Source organism: Asparagus officinalis, chromosome 7, assembly GCF_001876935.1.
Source record: "Asparagus officinalis chromosome 7, Aspof.V1, whole genome shotgun sequence".
In the NCBI taxonomy this organism is placed as follows: Eukaryota; Viridiplantae; Streptophyta; class Magnoliopsida; order Asparagales; family Asparagaceae; genus Asparagus; species Asparagus officinalis.
The window spans coordinates 82,309,700-82,330,296 of NC_033800.1; positions in this window are offsets into that span (position 1 = coordinate 82,309,700).

Here is a 20,597-nt window from a genome sequence, read left to right on the forward strand (position 1 = left end):
GTGTGTAATCAATGAGTATAAATAAAATCAAACTCGAATTAATCTAGCAAATATAAATATGACAACTTAAGTATAAACAAGCTAGATAATTGAGTTTAGAAAACTTCTCTCAAATCATAAAGAGATGTAGATGAACGGATAAGGTTGAATTCCTCAAACTGAAAATGTAAGACTCTTCTTTGTGAAAACTTCTTCACACAAAACAAACTTGAAAAACTCTTAAACACCCTTAAACACTTATAAAACTTGTTTTAAAACTTTCTTAAGTTATTGGAGTGTTTAAGGCAAAGGGTTATATATAGGTTACAAGAGCCAAGCTCAAGAACCCAACAAAAATTAATAAAAATATCAAAACAACAAAATCTAGAAACTAATTGTTACTGTACAACAGCCATATCATCGGTCGACTAATTACATGCATCAGTTTACTGATGCGTTATCAGTCGACTGAGCAAACAAAAACCACTATCTGTGCTTTGCTTCATCAGTCGACTAATCATTGTAGTGAGTCAACTGATAACGTGCACACAGCCTGTTATGAACAGTAAAAATCAACTTTGAACCCTCTTTAAAAATATTAAATAAATTCTAAAAAATATAAAACTTGGGAAAATATTTATAAACATGAAAATGAACATGTTACAAAAGGAATTTTTTAAATTACATTTCTCATTTGTGAAAACTTATTTATTTTGTAAGCTGGTTGAAAAATACGAAACCGTCAAAACATAATTTTTGATGAAATTCTCCAAACAAATTTTGAAACACTTTCCAATAGATTAATAGATTTGAGAAAAGATATAAAATAGTGTAAACAAGTCTTTAATCCATAAACAGATTAGTTTCCAAATAAAGATGATAAATATGAAATGAATATATATGTATATAAATATAACTATTTGTTTCATATTTATTTAAACTTGAAAGCTATAAAACGAAAATGTTGTTTGGGTGGAAAGTTGATTTCCTTGATGAGTTCATTATAACTTTAGACGTTTACAACAAACTCAAGAAAATAGCCTTTTTATAAGATTTTTAATCAAAAAATTATAACTTTTTTCAAACTACACACAATAGTAGTTTATCTCCTATTGCTTGCGTGAGATCTTGGCCAGTACCGAGGTTTATTCGTGGACCGCCTACGGATCGAATCCGGTTCACAGAAGTATTGATCAGAGCTCCTACTTCACCAAGAAAATATTCACTGAAGTACTGATATCGACCAAGCGAAATCAGTACTCTTCTTGAGATTAAGACCAAGCCTAATCTCAAGGAAAGAGGGTACGATGCTTCAGATCTCTCGAACCCTCCCTCTTTATGCTGAAGAACTTCACCGAGATCAGCTAGTCTCTTCTAAAATTCATGCTCCCTTGCTCTCCAACTCGGCAACATCTCCTCGTCTTGATAATAATTCTCTCACCCTGAAAAGAGGTCATAGGCTTGTATTTATAGGGCCCCGGATGCAGTTATTTGGATGAGAATGGGAGATTTAGCCTTATCTTCAATCAATAATGGTCGACCCATGTTTAGATAAGATATTTAAGCAGTTAGAGAGGTTCTAGAACTAAAAAAACCGATCGAAACAGCCTAAAATGTGTTTTTGGACGTTATGGGCAATTCTAGGCGCGGGACAAACCACGGTGACTCGCACGTGCGCGGGTCACCATGTGGTGACCTGCGTGATCACGGGTTACCACGTGGTGACCCACGCGGTGGCGGTTCACTACGCGGTGAGCCGCCGCACGACCGTGGGTCACCCTTGGGTGACCCGTGCGACACGCGAGTTCTGAGCTTTTCGGTGTTTCCAAACTTTTATGGACTTGTACTTTCTACAGTTTTGTATATTTGATCGTCTTTTTGACTTGTATACTTCATTAACTTGCTTCATACGCTTGTTAGCTTCTTTATGGCACTCGGAGCTGACCGACAAGCATGTGGGCACTTGGTGCTGACCGACAAACGCGACGGCACTTGGAGCTGACCGACAAGCATGCAGACCACTAGCTTTGACAAGCGTGCGGGTCACTCGAGTAATTCTTCTTAACCCGGATGATAATGTTCATCATCTTCTTTTCGTCTCAAGCTACGTGCGAACACCTATAGGCATTTTTAGATTCCTACAAATGTGTATGTGTGTAATATTTGAGCTTTGAAGTATAACACACACGATATAAGACCTAAACTAGAAATAATATACCGAAGCGTAGAAATCTTCGTTTGAGCTCGATCTTGGTTACGGATGAAGCTTGAACTTATACTTGACTTGAAATGTAAAGCTTCATTCCGTTATTCCTTACATCATCCAATGGATATGATCGTGTAGGCGCAAGTCCATCCAACCTCCAACAGAGGATCTTTGTGTAGAATACCTAGCAAGCAAATATAAACACTCGACAAACATTGTTAGGAATTGCTTATTAATCATCAAAACTAGATTAGATAGTAGGCTCATAAACATGAGACGTAACAGATAGAGAGTTGATATTGAAGACTCCATATGCGAGCGCAGTTGGAAGTTTGATGTACGCCATGGTTTGTACGAGGTCGGATTTGTCACAGGCAGTGAACATGGTTTGGAGATACATGCACGACCCAGGTCCGGATCATTGGGATGCCGTGAGATGGATTTTGAGGTACATTCAAGGTACTCTCAACGTTGGTTTGGAGTTTGAGCGGGACACCACTGGTGGGTAGCTATGTATTAGATACGTAGATTCCGACTACGCTTGAGATTAGATAAGCGCCGGTCTACGACGGAATGTGTGTTCACTTTAACCCGTGTGCCAGTGTGTTAGAGATGCACCTTACAGTCAACGGTGGCTTTGTCGACGACGAAGGTAGAATATATGGCGATTACTGAGGCTGTAAAGGAGGCTATTTGGCTTCGAGGATTTTTGGAGGATCTTGGTATTTTGTAGCGATCCGTCGCCATTTATTATGATGGCATGAGTGATATATATTTGGCGAAGAATTAGGTCTTTCATGTAAGGATCAAGAACATTGATGTTCATTATCTCTTCGTTCGAGATGTTCTTGAAGATGGGGATGTGGAGCTCGTGAAGATCCGCACAAAAGACAATCCAGCGAATATGCTCACAAAGGTGGTTCCGAGCAATAAGTTTGATCATTGTAGAAACATATTACAAATTCATGATTGTTGAGGTCGTTTGCTACCATTTGGATGAACTATGGGTGGCTTGATCCCTTGGGAGAGGGGTACGTAGGCAACCACATTGGTGCAGCCGGATTTGGCGAGATAACGTATTAGTGCTCATGTTGTTGTCAGTTTAGTTTTGGGAACACTTCGCTGAGGTAGAGAATTGTAGAAAACGGCGTCAAATTGTTCAAAGTGTTGAAAAACGTGAAAATTTAGCAGCTTGGATGTGGTGCGTGCCACACCTAGATGTGGCAGAATCTGAATTGTTGTCAGGGGTGTGGTGCGTGTCACACTCAGGTGAGGCAGAATCTGCCCTGTTGTCAAGGGTGTGGTGCATGTCACACCCGGGTGTGGCAGACTCGTTTTTAGATTCCCTTCCTGTTTTGGATTGGGTTTGTTATAAATAGAACATACGTTTCTAGGGTTAATTGAGAGAGTTTGAACAGAGAATTTGGGTTCTTTTGGGCACTTTGAGAGGGAAATTATTGTGAGGGAGTGTGAGATCATTGGTTGAGTTATTTTGAGAGTTGTTTGAGAGATTGTAACCCATTGCTTCTCCTCCATATAGTGAAATCTCCCCATCCTCTCCCCGTGGACGTAGGTAATTTGCCGAACCACGTAAATCTCTGTGTTTGTGTGAGATTTTGGCTGTTATTTTGTGAATTGCACTCGTGTTTTGTTTGGTTCTTCTCTCATCGCTCGTCGACTCGTTTGGTTCGCGAGAACGCTTCCGCACAGCGCGCGGCATAGTTCACGATGGCATTGCCACTGTCAATGCTCATCTCTTACATTCTTATAAAAGTTGGTAGTCTCCGAGGTATAAATGCAAGAAGACATGTTTTCAATCAAATTATCACAGTTTTTGCTACAATTCAAATACATAATACACCTTGCATTCATTTTTGTTTCTAAAGTTGAAGGAGACCAATATATACATCCTTATTTCTTTCTTTGAGTTTCTCGTGTGGCCAAATGCTAGCTCATTTATTTGATTACAAACCTCTTCTCCTTAGAACTTACTAATTTTTATTCTCTAATTTTTGTAGCAGCCACATAATGTAAGAAAACATGAATACCGTGTAAAGATTATAAGAACAACTAGGATACTAATTTGCACTTGAATTGAAGTTAGCAACTATAAGATTTTTTTCCTATTCTTCTTCGTGTGGATATATAGTACTATTTTTCTATAATATAAAAATAAGCTGCTAGAAAATGAAACTATAACTCTTGACCTTCACCACTACTTCAGAGTTTTGGTGTAATGACAGAGTGCTTTAACATGGTATCAAAGCAACTTCGGTTGCCATGGTCCTTTGACAGAAAATGTAACAGATTAAAAACGATGAATCAAATATTTCCTAATTTCTTAATAATATTTGATTTAACATCTGGTAACATAAGATTTAATCAATTTTGGGGAAAAATTAGGATTGTGATAAGCGTAAACTCTAAAGGACGAGAACTTCATACCAAGGCCCAATATAGAAGCCCATTTTAGTCAAGCAGACCAATTTTAGTTCTAAAGACTACAGACAGTCCGGATTCAAGTCTAGATAATCTTTAAAGAGTGAATGGAAAAGTAAATCTTAGCTGTAGAGACAATCTCTAGATTGTTGTCTGGTTGATAACCCAAAAAACGAACACGGAAAAATGTATTAGTGTTTGAGTGTAATCTTTCAGCTTAAATCCGATAACACTAAAGCCCAAGGCCTCATATTCTAGTTCTCCATGTCTAATGAATGACTATGTGACACTATAATTCAAATCAAATTATCAATTACATAAATGATCAATACTCTGGCGACATTATACACCTCAAAACTCTATTACCACTAAACGAAGCACTTGAGAGTAAGTGATCAATCGCAGGACTCCAATATCACGTACATCCGACTATCTAAAAAAAAATGCTCTTTCTTTAAAGAGGTGCTCACTAGCATACCATTATGTTTTAGCAAAGACTTTACATTCCATTTTTCTAGATTACAATATTTTCATCCGTATATATCTTACTTGAACATGGATATTCTTTGCCCCGTATCTAGCACATGCCTCCTTACATGTTTTCTCGGCCTGAAGATTGTCTAATTAGTCAGAGCCATCAAAACCTGAAATGAGCTAGACTGACTTCTCCAAGGAAGTGTCTCGTTCCCTACTCTTAACATTACAATCCGACGTCTCCCTCACCAACTCATTAGGCTTTCTTGTCTAGATCCTGCCACATGTGCTTGAAGTTATATCACACCCCTTAGGGGCTGTTTGTTTGCCTAAAAAAAGAGGGAAAATCAAAGAATATGAAACCTATTTCTAAAAAAAATTGTTTTGAGATTGTTAGGTTAGCTAAAAAAAAGGAAATCAAAGAATGAGAGATGAGTTGTCACATTATTATTGGATGATGTGGGTGATTTTTTTAAGAAAATTTGTTTTGAGCTTGTTTGGTTGACTAAAAAAATAAGGAAATAAATTATAAGAAACATATTATCAAAGACTTTACATTCCATTTTTCTAGATTACAATATTTTCATCCATATATATCTTACTTGAACATGGATATTCTTTGCCCCGTATCTAGCACATGCCTCCTTACATGTTTTCTCGGCCTGAAGATTGTCTAATTAGTCAGAGCCATCAAAACCTGAAATGAGCTAGACTGACTTCACCAAGGAAGTGTCTCGTTGCACAATGGACTCATTTAAAATACCAAAGGTCTCGTTTGGTATGCAAAAATAGATGGGAATGGAATACTCATTCCCACATCTAATTCATGCATACCAAAGAAAATACCTTCTAGGGTGTGTTTGGTAATCAATTTGTTTTTTTTTTATGTTTTTGTAAAAAAACATCATGTCATGGTGTTTCTTTTTCAAATATGTTTTGAAAATACCATTTTGATCAAACTACTTTGACCATGTGTAAAGAGCAAAAATGGGCGGGCCCGCGGCGGCGTGACCGGCCAGCTCACGGCGTCCGAACAAATCGACTGCGCTACCGGTCGGTAGCGGCAGAGCTGGCTAGCTGTCGATTGCACGGGAGGCGGCGATGGGCGGCGGGCGGGCGGTCATGCCGTGTGCGGCACTCGGTGGCGGTGGAGGTGTGCCAGTGATCGGCCGCAACGGGCGGACGACGGTGGGACCACATGTGGCCGGCGGACGGCAAGCGATGGGCGGGGGGCGGGGGCGGTGGAGGTGGTGGTGGCGCGGAGGTGAGGTGGCCGCGTTGGCCCGACGCGAGCGACGGCGGGCCGACGGCGAGCGGACCGGTGGGCCGATCGGGGCGAGCGACGGCGAGTCGACGGTGGTCGACGGGTGTCGGCGGGTCGACGGGTGGTCAGCGTGGCGGTGCGGCGGTTGGCGGCGGCGGGTGGTTTCGGTTGCCGGCCGACGGGCGGGCGGCGACGGGTACCGGCTGGTGGCCGACGGACGGGCGCGACTGGCCGGCTGGTGGCCGGCGGGCACGACGGTGGACGGATTGGTGGCGACGGGTGAAGGGTGGCTGGCGGTCGGCTGACGGGCGGCGACGACGCCGGAGGCGGCAGCGGTGGAGAGTGGGGACGACGCCGCCGCAACGCGGGGGCGGCGGCGGCCGGAGGACTGCAGTGGCGGGCGGCCCGAGGGCGGTTGCGACGGCCGGCTACGGCGGCGAGCGTGGCCGACCAGCGACGGGCGGGTAGAGCGCGGCCGGTAGTGGCGTCGAGCAGGTTGTTGGGCAGCTTAGATGAAAAAACGGAATCTCAAAACACATTTTTGATGTTTTGAGAAAAGTGTTTAATTTTTAGATTTTGTAAAGGGACAAGTCAAAAAAACGCCCCGGTTGCCAAACGTGTTTTTTTGTTTTTGTTAAAAAAAAATAGAAACGGTAAAAACGCCACGATTGCCAAAATATTCATTTCAACTTCTCATTCACTCCCACTTTATGTGGGAATGAGCATTCCAAATGAAATGGTAAATAATGGACATTCCTACTTTAAGCAAGAGTAATAAATTTGGTAGAAATTACAAATAATGCCTCCAATTGATTACTAATTCTATATGCCAGTTTCTTTCTTAAAATTGAATGAATGATAAAGGAACAATCAATTTAGATCAGATTGATCTTTCCAACGGGAGTGGAAATCATATATATATATTTGGTAGAAATTACAAATAATGCCTCCAATTGATTACTAATTCTATATGCCAGTTTCTTTCTTAAAATTGAATGAATGATAAAGGAACAATCAATTTAGATCAGATTGATCTTTCCAACGGGAGTGGAAATCATATATATATATTTGGTAGAAATTACAAATAATGCCTCCAATTGATTACTAATTCTATATGCCAGTTTCTTTCTTAAAATTGAATGAATGATAAAGGAACAATCAATTTAGATCAGATTGATCTTTCCAACGGGAGTGGAAATCATATATATATATTTGGTAGAAATTACAAATAATGCCTCCAATTGATTACTAATTCTATATGCCAGTTTCTTTCTTAAAATTGAATGAATGATAAAGGAACAATCAATTTAGATCAGATTGATCTTTCCAACGGGAGTGGAAATCATATATATATATTTGGTAGAAATTACAAATAATGCCTCCAATTGATTACTAATTCTATATGCCAGTTTCTTTCTTAAAATTGAATGAATGATAAAGGAACAATCAATTTAGATCAGATTGATCTTTCCAACGGGAGTGGAAATCATATATATATATTTGGTAGAAATTACAAATAATGCCTCCAATTGATTACTAATTCTATATGCCAGTTTCTTTCTTAAAATTGAATGAATGATAAAGGAACAATCAATTTAGATCAGATTGATCTTTCCAACGGGAGTGGAAATCATATATATATATTTGGTAGAAATTACAAATAATGCCTCCAATTGATTACTAATTCTATATGCCAGTTTCTTTCTTAAAATTGAATGAATGATAAAGGAACAATCAATTTAGATCAGATTGATCTTTCCAACGGGAGTGGAAATCATATATATATATTTGGTAGAAATTACAAATAATGCCTCCAATTGATTACTAATTCTATATGCCAGTTTCTTTCTTAAAATTGAATGAATGATAAAGGAACAATCAATTTAGATCAGATTGATCTTTCCAACGGGAGTGGAAATCATATATATATATTTGGTAGAAATTACAAATAATGCCTCCAATTGATTACTAATTCTATATGCCAGTTTCTTTCTTAAAATTGAATGAATGATAAAGGAACAATCAATTTAGATCAGATTGATCTTTCCAACGGGAGTGGAAATCATATATATATATTTGGTAGAAATTACAAATAATGCCTCCAATTGATTACTAATTCTATATGCCAGTTTCTTTCTTAAAATTGAATGAATGATAAAGGAACAATCAATTTAGATCAGATTGATCTTTCCAACGGGAGTGGAAATCATATATATATATTTGGTAGAAATTACAAATAATGCCTCCAATTGATTACTAATTCTATATGCCAGTTTCTTTCTTAAAATTGAATGAATGATAAAGGAACAATCAATTTAGATCAGATTGATCTTTCCAACGGGAGTGGAAATCATATATATATATTTGGTAGAAATTACAAATAATGCCTCCAATTGATTACTAATTCTATATGCCAGTTTCTTTCTTAAAATTGAATGAATGATAAAGGAACAATCAATTTAGATCAGATTGATCTTTCCAACGGGAGTGGAAATCATATATATATATTTGGTAGAAATTACAAATAATGCCTCCAATTGATTACTAATTCTATATGCCAGTTTCTTTCTTAAAATTGAATGAATGATAAAGGAACAATCAATTTAGATCAGATTGATCTTTCCAACGGGAGTGGAAATCATATATATATATTTGGTAGAAATTACAAATAATGCCTCCAATTGATTACTAATTCTATATGCCAGTTTCTTTCTTAAAATTGAATGAATGATAAAGGATATCAACACCGTTTATTATGATCTACATGTCAGCAAATGTGTGTAGATCAAGTGTCATGTGTCTTGGGAGTTTCTATCCTATAATTCAAGCAACTCAATAGAGCGGACATTTTAGACCATTACAGACCATTCATTTCTAGGTCACTAGATGTGTAAACCAGAAATATCTTATCTATGTGATACTTTTTTATCGCCATGAAGTTTTGGACACATAGATCAAAATGAACGCTGTTGATCGTTAATATCGACGCTTAAACATGTGCTTTTACAGATGGGTGTAACTAAGTTAGTTACACTCTAGGTGTATTGTAACACTTACTATATAATATATATATTATATATATATATATATTATTATAATAAGATAATATATAATATTATATATAATATTATATATATAATATGATATATAATATATGAAAATATGTGTAATGCTTGGTACAAGCACAATTTGATGCTGGTAGGATGTGTCACATCTCCATCAACTCATCACCCATGTGAATGTGATCCCACATTTGAATGAGTGGGGAGATGTGACACCTCGACTACCAAGCCACAGCATTTGTACTTGTACCAAGCATACCCATATTTCTCGAGAGAGAGGTAAGGACTCCTATCAACTTCAATTAATGTTCACCAAAACTTTCTACCCACTCATTTATTAATTTAAAAACCTTTTCATATCATGCAATGATCCCTTGCAATATGAGTTGCTAAAAGTTTTGTAGATAACTTTTGCTATCCATTTAAGTTGACACAAGTTTTGCTCTCTCTCTTCTCTCTCTCTATATATATATATATATATATATATATATATATATATATATTATATATATATATATACTATATATATATATATATATATAATATATATATAGTAATAATGTTGTGAGATGGTTGTGAGCTCAATTTATCTTGAGCTAGACTAATCGGTTCATGAAATTCATGATCAACAGCATACATCTAGTTCAACACGTACGTCATCAGATATATATGATAAAAGTTTCACGTAACTTGGACTAGTCTTCTAGAATATGAATCAAACTAGTTTGATATGTTAATTTTTTAAGCAGCTTAACAGCCGTCCTTTCTACACATAGCTAAAATAATAATTAAAAAATTTAAAATAATATAATTTTTTCTACATATAGATCATGATGAGTGTAAATCAAGCTGGACGGTGCCGATTATTATTTCGGGTAGCTTATTGGGCTAGTTTACAATAAGAATCTGAGCTTACTATCTCATTTTATCATTTTTCTAAAAATAACAAACAATAGTAACAAATGACGAATTTTTTGTCACGTATCTTCGGTAAGTAATTGTTCAGATGGCAGGGAGTATGCAGCCCATAAAGTTATGCAATTCATAAAGTGCTAGTTCAATTTTTGATTATATTTTAAAGTACACTGAAACAATAATATATCTAAAATATAATTTTTTTTATCGATAAATAATTTTTATTAAAAAAATGTCTTTCGATTATTAAGTCAAAAGACTGAAATAATTGAGGTGATGTATCAAAAGAAAACCATCCAGCGAAAAATTATTTCTATGAAGATAATATAAGAATTATTTTTATAAAAATCTTTCTTAATGATTGGAACTATTTAGTAATATATATAATGGCACTTAAACGTGAGAATGAGAACGAGTATGTTATTCCTACATTAATTCTATTATACTCTTTGTTTTATTTCATTCTCACTTCACTTGATTCCTAAATTTGAAATTATCTAGTAATATTTATAATGACAGTCAAACGTTTGAATGAGAATGAGCTTTCTATCCACTCATTAGTTCTATTTTACTCCTTTTCTAATTTTATTTTCACTTCACTTGATTCCCGCATAACAAACTAGGTGTTAATGTAGAGTTCTTTTAGGGTTAGTCATCTAGAACTTAAAACTGGAACTGGGATAATTTGTGTGATAAATTTTTAAGGTGTTAGTCACATAGAACTAGGAAATGAAATATTTTTTTATAGTGTTAGTCAAGTAGAACTTTTGTAGAACTAGCACTGTATTATTTTTTTGGTGCGTTAGTCAAGTAGAATTCTACTAGAATTAGAATTGGGATAATTGGTCATACTTATCCCACAAATTATACTACCTATATATATAACCATAAGTTCTCCTCGCTCAAATTATCCCACACATTGGAAAGAATACAATTGGGGGAAAAAAGTGAAACGCCGCCTCCCTCCCTCTTGGTTAGTTTCTCCGCCTAGAAAATTTCTCTGCAATGAAGTCAATCATCCGTTCATTTTTCTATCTTTACTTTGTTTTTGTGATGATTAGATCTTTTATTATTATCTTTAAGATGTATTACTTTATTGATAGCTTTTTGACGTTAAATTACTTTATTATTATTTGTTTGATCTAAGTTTTCTCTCCACAACAGTGGTTTAGGTTAAGAATATAGTGTTGGTGGGTTAGTGCTAAAGATATGCGGGCTATTTATGTTTTTTCTATAAGTTAGAAAGCAACTTTGCGATCACATTGATGATTAGATGTTGAATGGTTAATGGTGATATCTATTATTATTAAATCGGCTCAGTAAATTGATTGAGATATTTATAGTTCATCTGTCGATCATCTGTTTAGCGGCCATGGATGATTCCTGTGTACATTTCATTTATTTGCTGATTTGGTTTCAGCGATCATGATGAGATTGGTCCAAAGGGTTAATGGCTGAAAAATGCTTATTTTTCTTTCTTTATGATGTTATGAGATTTGAACTTCGACATTTATGATCCTCCACTAGAAGCTCCACGAAATATTGCTGATGCAAACGATGACTCCGATAAAGAAGACGAGTTACAGACTCAACGAGCAGCTGTAGGAGCTTGGAGAAATTCTATGGCAGATGCCATGTGGGATGATAGAAGCCATGTGGGATGATGGAAGTCGAGTCACTCTAGGGATTTAGATTTTTATTTATTTGTAAATTATTTTATTATTTGAGATGAATAGTGATGCTTTATTGTATTATATTTTATAGTTATTACTAGAATTTGCTTATCAATATTATATTATTTTTAATATACAATTATTAACAATAGTAATTTATACCCACCATTACCCCCACCAAATTATCCTACCAAATTATACAACTTCATAATATTATCCATCATTATCCCATCAAATTATCCTACCAAATTATCCCACTTTAAGAATTACCCATCATTGTTCTACTAAATTATCCCAGTGTCAAAATATTATTCCACTTTACCAATTATCCTAGTTCTACTTAAAAAGTTCTAGGTGACTAACCCCCCTTAAAATAATCTACTGGTAAAAGACATCTAATGAAAACATTAACCTGATAATTTAGCCTAAATATCTCAATCTGATATCTACATATATGGTAATATTTGACACAATCTTTTAGTGTTGGATTTACCTGAATTCTTTTGATTACCTGCCAATTTTTCTTTGTCAGCAATGAATTGATTTGTCGGCAGTAAGCAGGTGTACTATCAAAAATAATTCCAAATTAGATCTCGAGATAAACAAATGTAATCATCATAAACAATGACTGTCTAGTGTCTAGTGTCCAAAATGCACAAATCAATCAGAAACTAATACACAATTTTCATTGGATTAATTGTTAAATAAGCTTATCATCACTCTTCGTTGCATTTAGTTAAGATTTAAGTCTAGTCAAAAACGCGTGTTCGTTATCTGTAAATAGGAAAAGGTCATGTTATCTCGTCATCAATTAATAAAAGTATATGATTACATTATCACAAACATTCATACCTGCCGATCAATATTGCACCACTAAGGTCGACATGATCCATTTTGGTGCGAGGAATGTCGGCCTGTCAATCACAATTCAGATCACATGAATTCCACAACATTAAGGATTGTAGTATCTAATAATTTAAAATTAAAATTAGAGATGGACATGTCGTGGGCACGAATTGACTCGAATTAAGACCCTAAGCTCCAACCACTATGACACTTGCTTGGAATTGGTGCATGATTTGATTCTGTGACGAAACAAAAGAATATGAAATACTAAAAAGTGACGGTAATAATATATACATGTGTGATTATCTATATTGTTGAATGTGTCTTTGTTGGGGAAAGGTACTTCTACATTTCTTCTTTTTTTATTAAACATTGTCTATCTAAACATATTAAAATAGATTAGATGTCTCCTCGACCAAATTTAGTTATTTCTAATTTTATCATGTGTCTTAACCGTAATTAATATTATTATATATAATAAATATATAATATAATATATATATATATATATAATATATATATATATATATTATATATATATATGAGAAAATATGAGTATTCTTGGTACTACAACATAATTTTATGTTGGTAGTGGAGTGACACAATTCACTCCACTCATTCAAATAGAGGACCACATTTACATGAGTTGAGGAGTGCATGGGAATATGTACATTTGAATGAGTGAAGTGGATTATGTCACTCACTAAAAACATAATTTTTGTACTTTGTACCAAACTACCATATATATATATATAATATATATTATATATAATATATATATATATATATATATATATATTATATATATATATATATATATATATATAATATAATATGAGAAATAGGGGTATGCTTGATTCAAACACAAATTTTATGCTGGTAGTGAGGTGCAACAATCCCCTCCACTCATTCAAATGGGGACCATAATCACATGGGTTGAGAAGTGCATGAGAATATACAACCATTTAAAATTAGTGTAGGGGTTATGCCACCTTACTCACAAAGTACAACTTTTGTGCTTGGTACAAGCATACTCATTTCACACACAATACACACACACACTCTCTCTCTCTGCTTCTCTCTCTCTCTAATATATATATATATATATATATAGAAAACTTCTGTCAACTTAAGTGGACGTCCACTAAGTTTCTTAGTCATTGATGATCACTTGATTGAGCTATATTGTGGATGATCCGCTCCGTTAAATTTGATCTACATATTCTAAAACCCCAACACACCAAATTTGGGGTGAACCCGTCGTGGTTTGACCCTTCATCCACTCGTATCATTTTTAACGGTTTTGAATGAATAGAACTTTTTACATGACTCGATGGAGGGTCAAACCACGATGGGTTCACCCCAAATTTGGTGTGTTAAGGTTTTAGAATATGTAGATCAAGTTCAACGGAGCGGATCATCCACAATGTAGCTCAATCAAGTGATCATCAATAACTAAGAAACTTAGTGGACGTACACTTAAGTTGACATAAGTTTCTTCTCTCTCTCTCTATATATAAAATAACGATGAATCAAATATTATTCGTCTATTCTCAAGAAGGTTAATTCTCAATGAAAGAGTTTATATTTAACACCCTTTATGTGACAAGTCAAGAAATAACTCGGATGTTATGATAATAATATATGTAATGATACTTCTCAAATTTCATAAATGCTAGAAAGGAATGTAAGAGTTAATATAACATGTCTTATCAACAGGTTAATTACTATTTCCTTAATTATTCATCCTAACCTTCATTAAACGGGGCATAAAGGATTGAACATTTTCTTGCATTTCTCACTTATAACCATCTCTATACCAACCAAATGATATTTTGTTTTCAATTTTAGTCATAAATAACAATCACAGATTCATTAAATAATCCATAATATGAAATCTGTAGATTACCCGACAACTTTGTTCGTTAAGATGAGATTGATTGCCCACCACTAATGCGTATTAACAAGATATTCCGTGTTAGCTCTCTCACTAACAAGTGTAATCTTTCTTCTCAAAGAACAATCAATATATAATTATTTTTTTGTTGGCTTAATTGCTGTTTGTGGTAGTAGTATGAGGGAGATATTTTAAAGTTAATCTCGTGATAATTATTTCTAATTAGAAAGTGGTCATGCCCTATTGTCACTTGATTAGAAGATGATTGGATTATCAGAAACAGTAATTCCTGCCGACCTTTGACTCTATAGGCGTTGAAATAATTAATAACCAGAGGTAGATTAAAAATATCCGAAAATATTAGATTTTGGCAACAAAATTTTGAAACCATAATCTCTAAATTAAAAAAAAACTCGTAATTTAAATGAAACCATAAATTCTATCCTTATAAATCATAATTTCGTGTTGGGGCCGACACGCCCACTCACCACGGAAGCAAATAACATTGAGAGAAAGCTCTAGCTTTTTTTTCACAAAACTCAGGCCAATCTCGATGTTCCAGTTTCGATATGAAACAAGAACAGAAGTGAATATCTTAGCGAGGTGAGATATACACTTTTTCCGATATCAAGTCAATGTCTGAATATCGAGGAAACCAACACAATCAATAGCCAATACAGAGAGAACAATAAAGAAGATATGAGATTAACGTGGTTCGACAAACTTGTCTACGTCCACAGGAAGGGGGGAGAAGATAGATTCTACTATGACGGAGAACACCGACGACTTGCACAACTCACAAGCTCGTCCTAAAGATGAGACTTTGATTTTACCCATGAGAAGATGATATCTTTCTCGTACAATCTCTCCAAGCACTCTCTCTTTTCTCTCCTTAAGATCTCACCTTTTTTAGATCTGAAAAAACTCTCTTTTTTGTTGATGATAACCCCGCTACTCTACAAAAAACTCTAGGAACAAAATTCTCATTTATATCAAGAAAACATGGTCCAAAACGAAAACAACCCGCCTGCTTCGGTTGCGCCCGAGACACCCTAAGGTGTATCGCACTCATAATTCTCCAACCCGTACATCATTTGATAAACCTTAAATTTTGGACGAATACTAGAAGAACACCGTGAGCATCACAAGAGAGATCTGAAACACCAAACCAAGCCAAAAAAACCAGCTGCACCATTATACCATGGCTACCTACGTACCCTCTGATCAAGATCAAGCTAATCGTAGTTCTGCATATTGTTCTCCATATAGTCTCCACCTAACCCCATCATCACCCCGAATGGTCATGCCCTCTTTGGCAGATTAACATGAGCTGATATGATGCAAGTCCAAGCAATGCTAAAACTTGTTATCTTTCACCACCTTGATTAACATGTCTGCGGGATTCTCATTTGTGTGCACATTCATGATACAAATATCACCTTTTATGACATCCCGCACAAAATGATACCTGACGTCGATATGCTTGGTACGAGCATGATACAAGAGATCTACAAGACGAGCCAACTGAAAAGCAAGACGAGACGATTAAATAGATGGACGAGACGAGACTCGACTCAAACCAGACGAGACGATAAGAAACCAGGTGAGTCGAGATGACGACTCGAGGCGAAGCAACCCAGCCGATACGAATAGACGACTTGAGGCGACAGGACGAGACGACAGGATGAGTCGACACATGCCAGTCGACACGAAAGGCGGAACCACTCAACATACTTAGTCAACTCATATCCAGTCGAAACGAAAGGCGGTACTACTCGGCACGCCTCGTGTCGACTCGAAAAACAGATTAGGAAAGGAGTTCGTTTTTGGTTATTTCCTTTTAGAATTAGAGTTTCTTTTTTATTAGAGTTAGGATAGATTAATTTGGCTTTATATAATAGTTTATTTTGTAAATCAAATAATTAACTTTTAATTATTCAATCAAGAGATTTTTTTCCTTGTTTTCGTTCTCAAATTTGGGAAACTTAGAGCTTGTGGATTCAACCTCGTGAATTACCTGCTATTGTCAGGGCTCGTCGACATCAGAACGATATCCGATCGGCCTCCCCATTTCCACATCTGCGTTAAGTGGTATCAGAGCTTCAGCTTCAACATTCTCAACAATGGCAGGTGATGGCGAGAAGGATCTTTCTCTATAGGATCTTTCAGCGAGGATGGATTCTATGGATGGAAGATTTGGCACGTTGGAGATATCTCTTCAGAACCTTCAACAAGTCATTGAAAGACTTACCCTTCACCTCAACAATAGGATTAATTTTGCTGACGGTCTTCACCTAGAAGGACCCGGAGTTATACAACTCTGACATCCACCCCCGTACAATCCTCAAACCCCTCTTGTTCATTACCCTCCAAATCAACCACGTCCAAACCAACCACCTCCATATCAATCCCCTATATATCAACCTCCTCCATATCAACACCCCTCCACATCATCAACGACTTTCCAATCAAACTCTTCCCCATGATGATTACAGCGACGACAGAGTGGACTATGGTAACCAATTTGAAGGGCTATGGTATGATAACATGTCGGGCAAAGAAGAAGGAGATCGAACTTATGGCAGACGTCGGGGTCGAAGCTACAACCCTCGTCACAACTACCATCGATAAGGACGATATCATCAGGACTAAGACTATCGGATGAAAGTAGAGCTTCCTTCCTTTGGAGGAACTCTGGACATAGAGGCTTTCGTGGATTGGCTCTACGAAGTGGAGAAGTTTTTTGAGATGGCTAATGTGCCTGAAGCAAACCAGGTAATGTTTATAGCATATCGTTGTAGGCGTCTAAAAATGCCTATAGGTATCCGAATACAGCTCAAGATAAAGAGAAGACGATGAACGTCATTATCTAAGTCAGAGAAGATTATCCGAGTTAAGGAGGATTATCTAACGCCGACAAGCACATGAAGTGAATCGATGAACCGTTGATGATGTAGCAACAAGCCACCGTAACGGCAAACCAACTAGCCCGCATGCTCACTGGCCACCTCCAAATGGCCCGCACGCTCACCAACCACCGCCAAGTGGCTCGCATGCTCACCGGCCAGATCCAAGTGGGCCTCATGCTCATCAGTTATGTCCAAGTTAACGAAATGCATAAAGCGAATCGGTGAAGTGGACAAGTCAACAAAACGACGAAATGCGCATAACGAAGAAACAAGTCCAACCCGAACGAACCGGAAAAGCCCTTGGCGGCCGAGTCGTATCAAAATGATCAGCCAAAGCCAGTGGCTCGACTAAGACCGAGCCACCAAATGGTGGCTCGCATAGGCATGAGCCACCAAATGGTGGCTCGCATGGCCGCGAGCCACCAAATGGTGGCTCACACTGTTCCGAGTCACCGTGAGGTGGCTCGCCCCCAAAAAAGCCCAAAACATATTTTTCGATGGGATTTCGTTGGATTCTTCTGTTCCAAAGCCTCCCAACTATTTTGATATCATCCCTGAACGTGGTTAAGTAGTTGTTAATTACGGATAACATCAAATTATCAGTTCTTATCCAAAAATACCACAACTAAAGCCAATAAATATAAGCCTAGGGCATTCATTTGCACAGATCTAAAATCAGAGGGCGATGTACTGTGAAATTGAAGTGTGGAGCAAGAATTTTAGAGGAGGGCTAGCAGATCTTGGCGAACTTCAGCAAAAAGAGGGAGTTATTCGAAGAATCTGATGCCCCGTACTTCCATTCCTTAAGATTAGGCTTGGTCTTAATCTTGAGAAGAGTATTGATTTCGTTTGGTAGAGATCAATACTTCAGTGATTGCTTCCTTCTTGAAGTGAGAGCTCTAATCAATAATTCTGTCAACCGGATCCGATCCATAGGTGGTCCACGGATAAACCCTAACATAGGCAAATATCCCACGCAAGCAACATGAGATAAGCTGTTGTTGTGTGTTGTTTAAAGGAATTGTAATCTTTATATTTTCATTGTGTAAGAAGATCTTATAAAAAGATCAATTTTTTATTTACTTGAGTTTATTGTAACGACTGAAGTTGTAATAGATTCAAGACAATAAAAATAGCAATTTCTGAACCAAACACGCTAGCAATTACAGTGGGAGCCAACAGCCTTTATACGAAGGCTGATGTGTCGCAACCTCAAAACCGGATCCCGGTTGATGTAGAGGTCGAGTACGAGTTTGACCAGGCCAAGTTCAATGAGTATCTGTCATCCTCCTCCTCCAGATCCTCCACACCTTGCAACAACAAGAAGATCAACGCCCTCGTTGCCGCTACGGTCATACCTTACAACATCCCTACGGCTGAAGCTTTAGATCTAAACTCCTCAGTTAAGGAGATAGCTGCTGGAGTAGCAATAACCGCAAGAAGATCAACGCCAACGCCTCATGCGCCAATTTGCTAAGGCTTTAGAGCCTTTTGATGGGATCTGCTATGATGCAGATCAGAAACTCAGAATACGCCAAGTGTTCTAGTAGCGAGCAAACGCCCCCTCCTCCAAATCATCAACAAGTGAATAGATCCAAGTCAAAATGACCCATTCAACTCTTGATGAACGCATCCAGAAACGTTGCGCACTACTTCCGCACACGCGAATTCTTACGCAAAGGTACAAAAGATGCAGAAGAAGGACATAGATAAGAAACAACCAAGACTGCATCAAACATGAAGGCTAAAGTCCAAAACAACCGCAAAAAAGACCGTGAAGGCGGCTCACACCAAGGTGACTGACCCAACAGCTTGTGGGTCACCCAGAGGTGACCCGGCCAATGGCGAGTCACCCCAAGGTGACCTAGCCAAGTGCGAGTCACCCCAAGGTGACCCGCGCCTGGGCCGAGCCAGGAGGTATCTCACGCCTATTTTTCGACTCCAGTGAATTATGTTCCTGTTCCGACTGATCCTGTACCTTTGGTGAAGTCTCACAGCAACACGGACTTGCTCTAATTCAAAATAACAATGGCGGAACGCCTAGGTCCTTTGCACGAGGATCAATGTAGAGTTCCGGTCAAAGAACGCTTGGGCCCAGTAAAGGAACCCTGAGCAACTCATCAGGCTGGGGGTCGTACACACCCTCGCAACAACTTGGAGCCTTCTCATAAAGGGAAAATTACAGTAATTGATTGCATTGGACCGCGAGTCAAAGTCCAAGAGCCCATTAAGGTCCCACGCTCACAAATACTTAGCTCCAAACGTGTGACTCTTGAAGACGCTAACAAAGCATTATATCCCTAGAAGGAAATATATTCATATGACGATGATAACGTTATACCTGTGAAATTGTGCCAGCACACGATAGGTTGCTCTGGCGATCATGCTAATGAGATGTACTATCGGGCTGGTGGTACGCATCAATCTCGAAAGAGAAGTACCTGGGAAGTGAATTATCATTGTTCATGTACCAAAATTATCAGGATATTATTATCAGCGTGTAGCGGCCCCAAGACCACTCCACAGAGTGTCTCAATATTCGAAAGGATCAACACTAAAACGTCAAAGCCCAAATCAAGGCGTTTTCACAAAAGAAGATCGGTCGTTTGAGATGACGAACTCCCAAAAGTTACCATCAACATGGTCAATAAGGAAAAGTCTTGATTATATCAAGTGGTTCTAGCCCCGACTTTTCTCCAGGAAGAAGAGACAATTCAGGAATAGCCCAACTAATATCTCAACTCCAGCTAGAAGCTGTCAAACCTAAACAATCCGTAGTTATGATTAACATGGCTGGTAAGGGAAAGTTGACTCGACCTTCTAGTTCAGACCCCCTCATATCGCATCGTCTAACTCACCTATGGATAGGGACTACTAGACGTAGGGATTATCACAGGATGAATAGAAGATTATTCTCGGATGATGGAGCATCG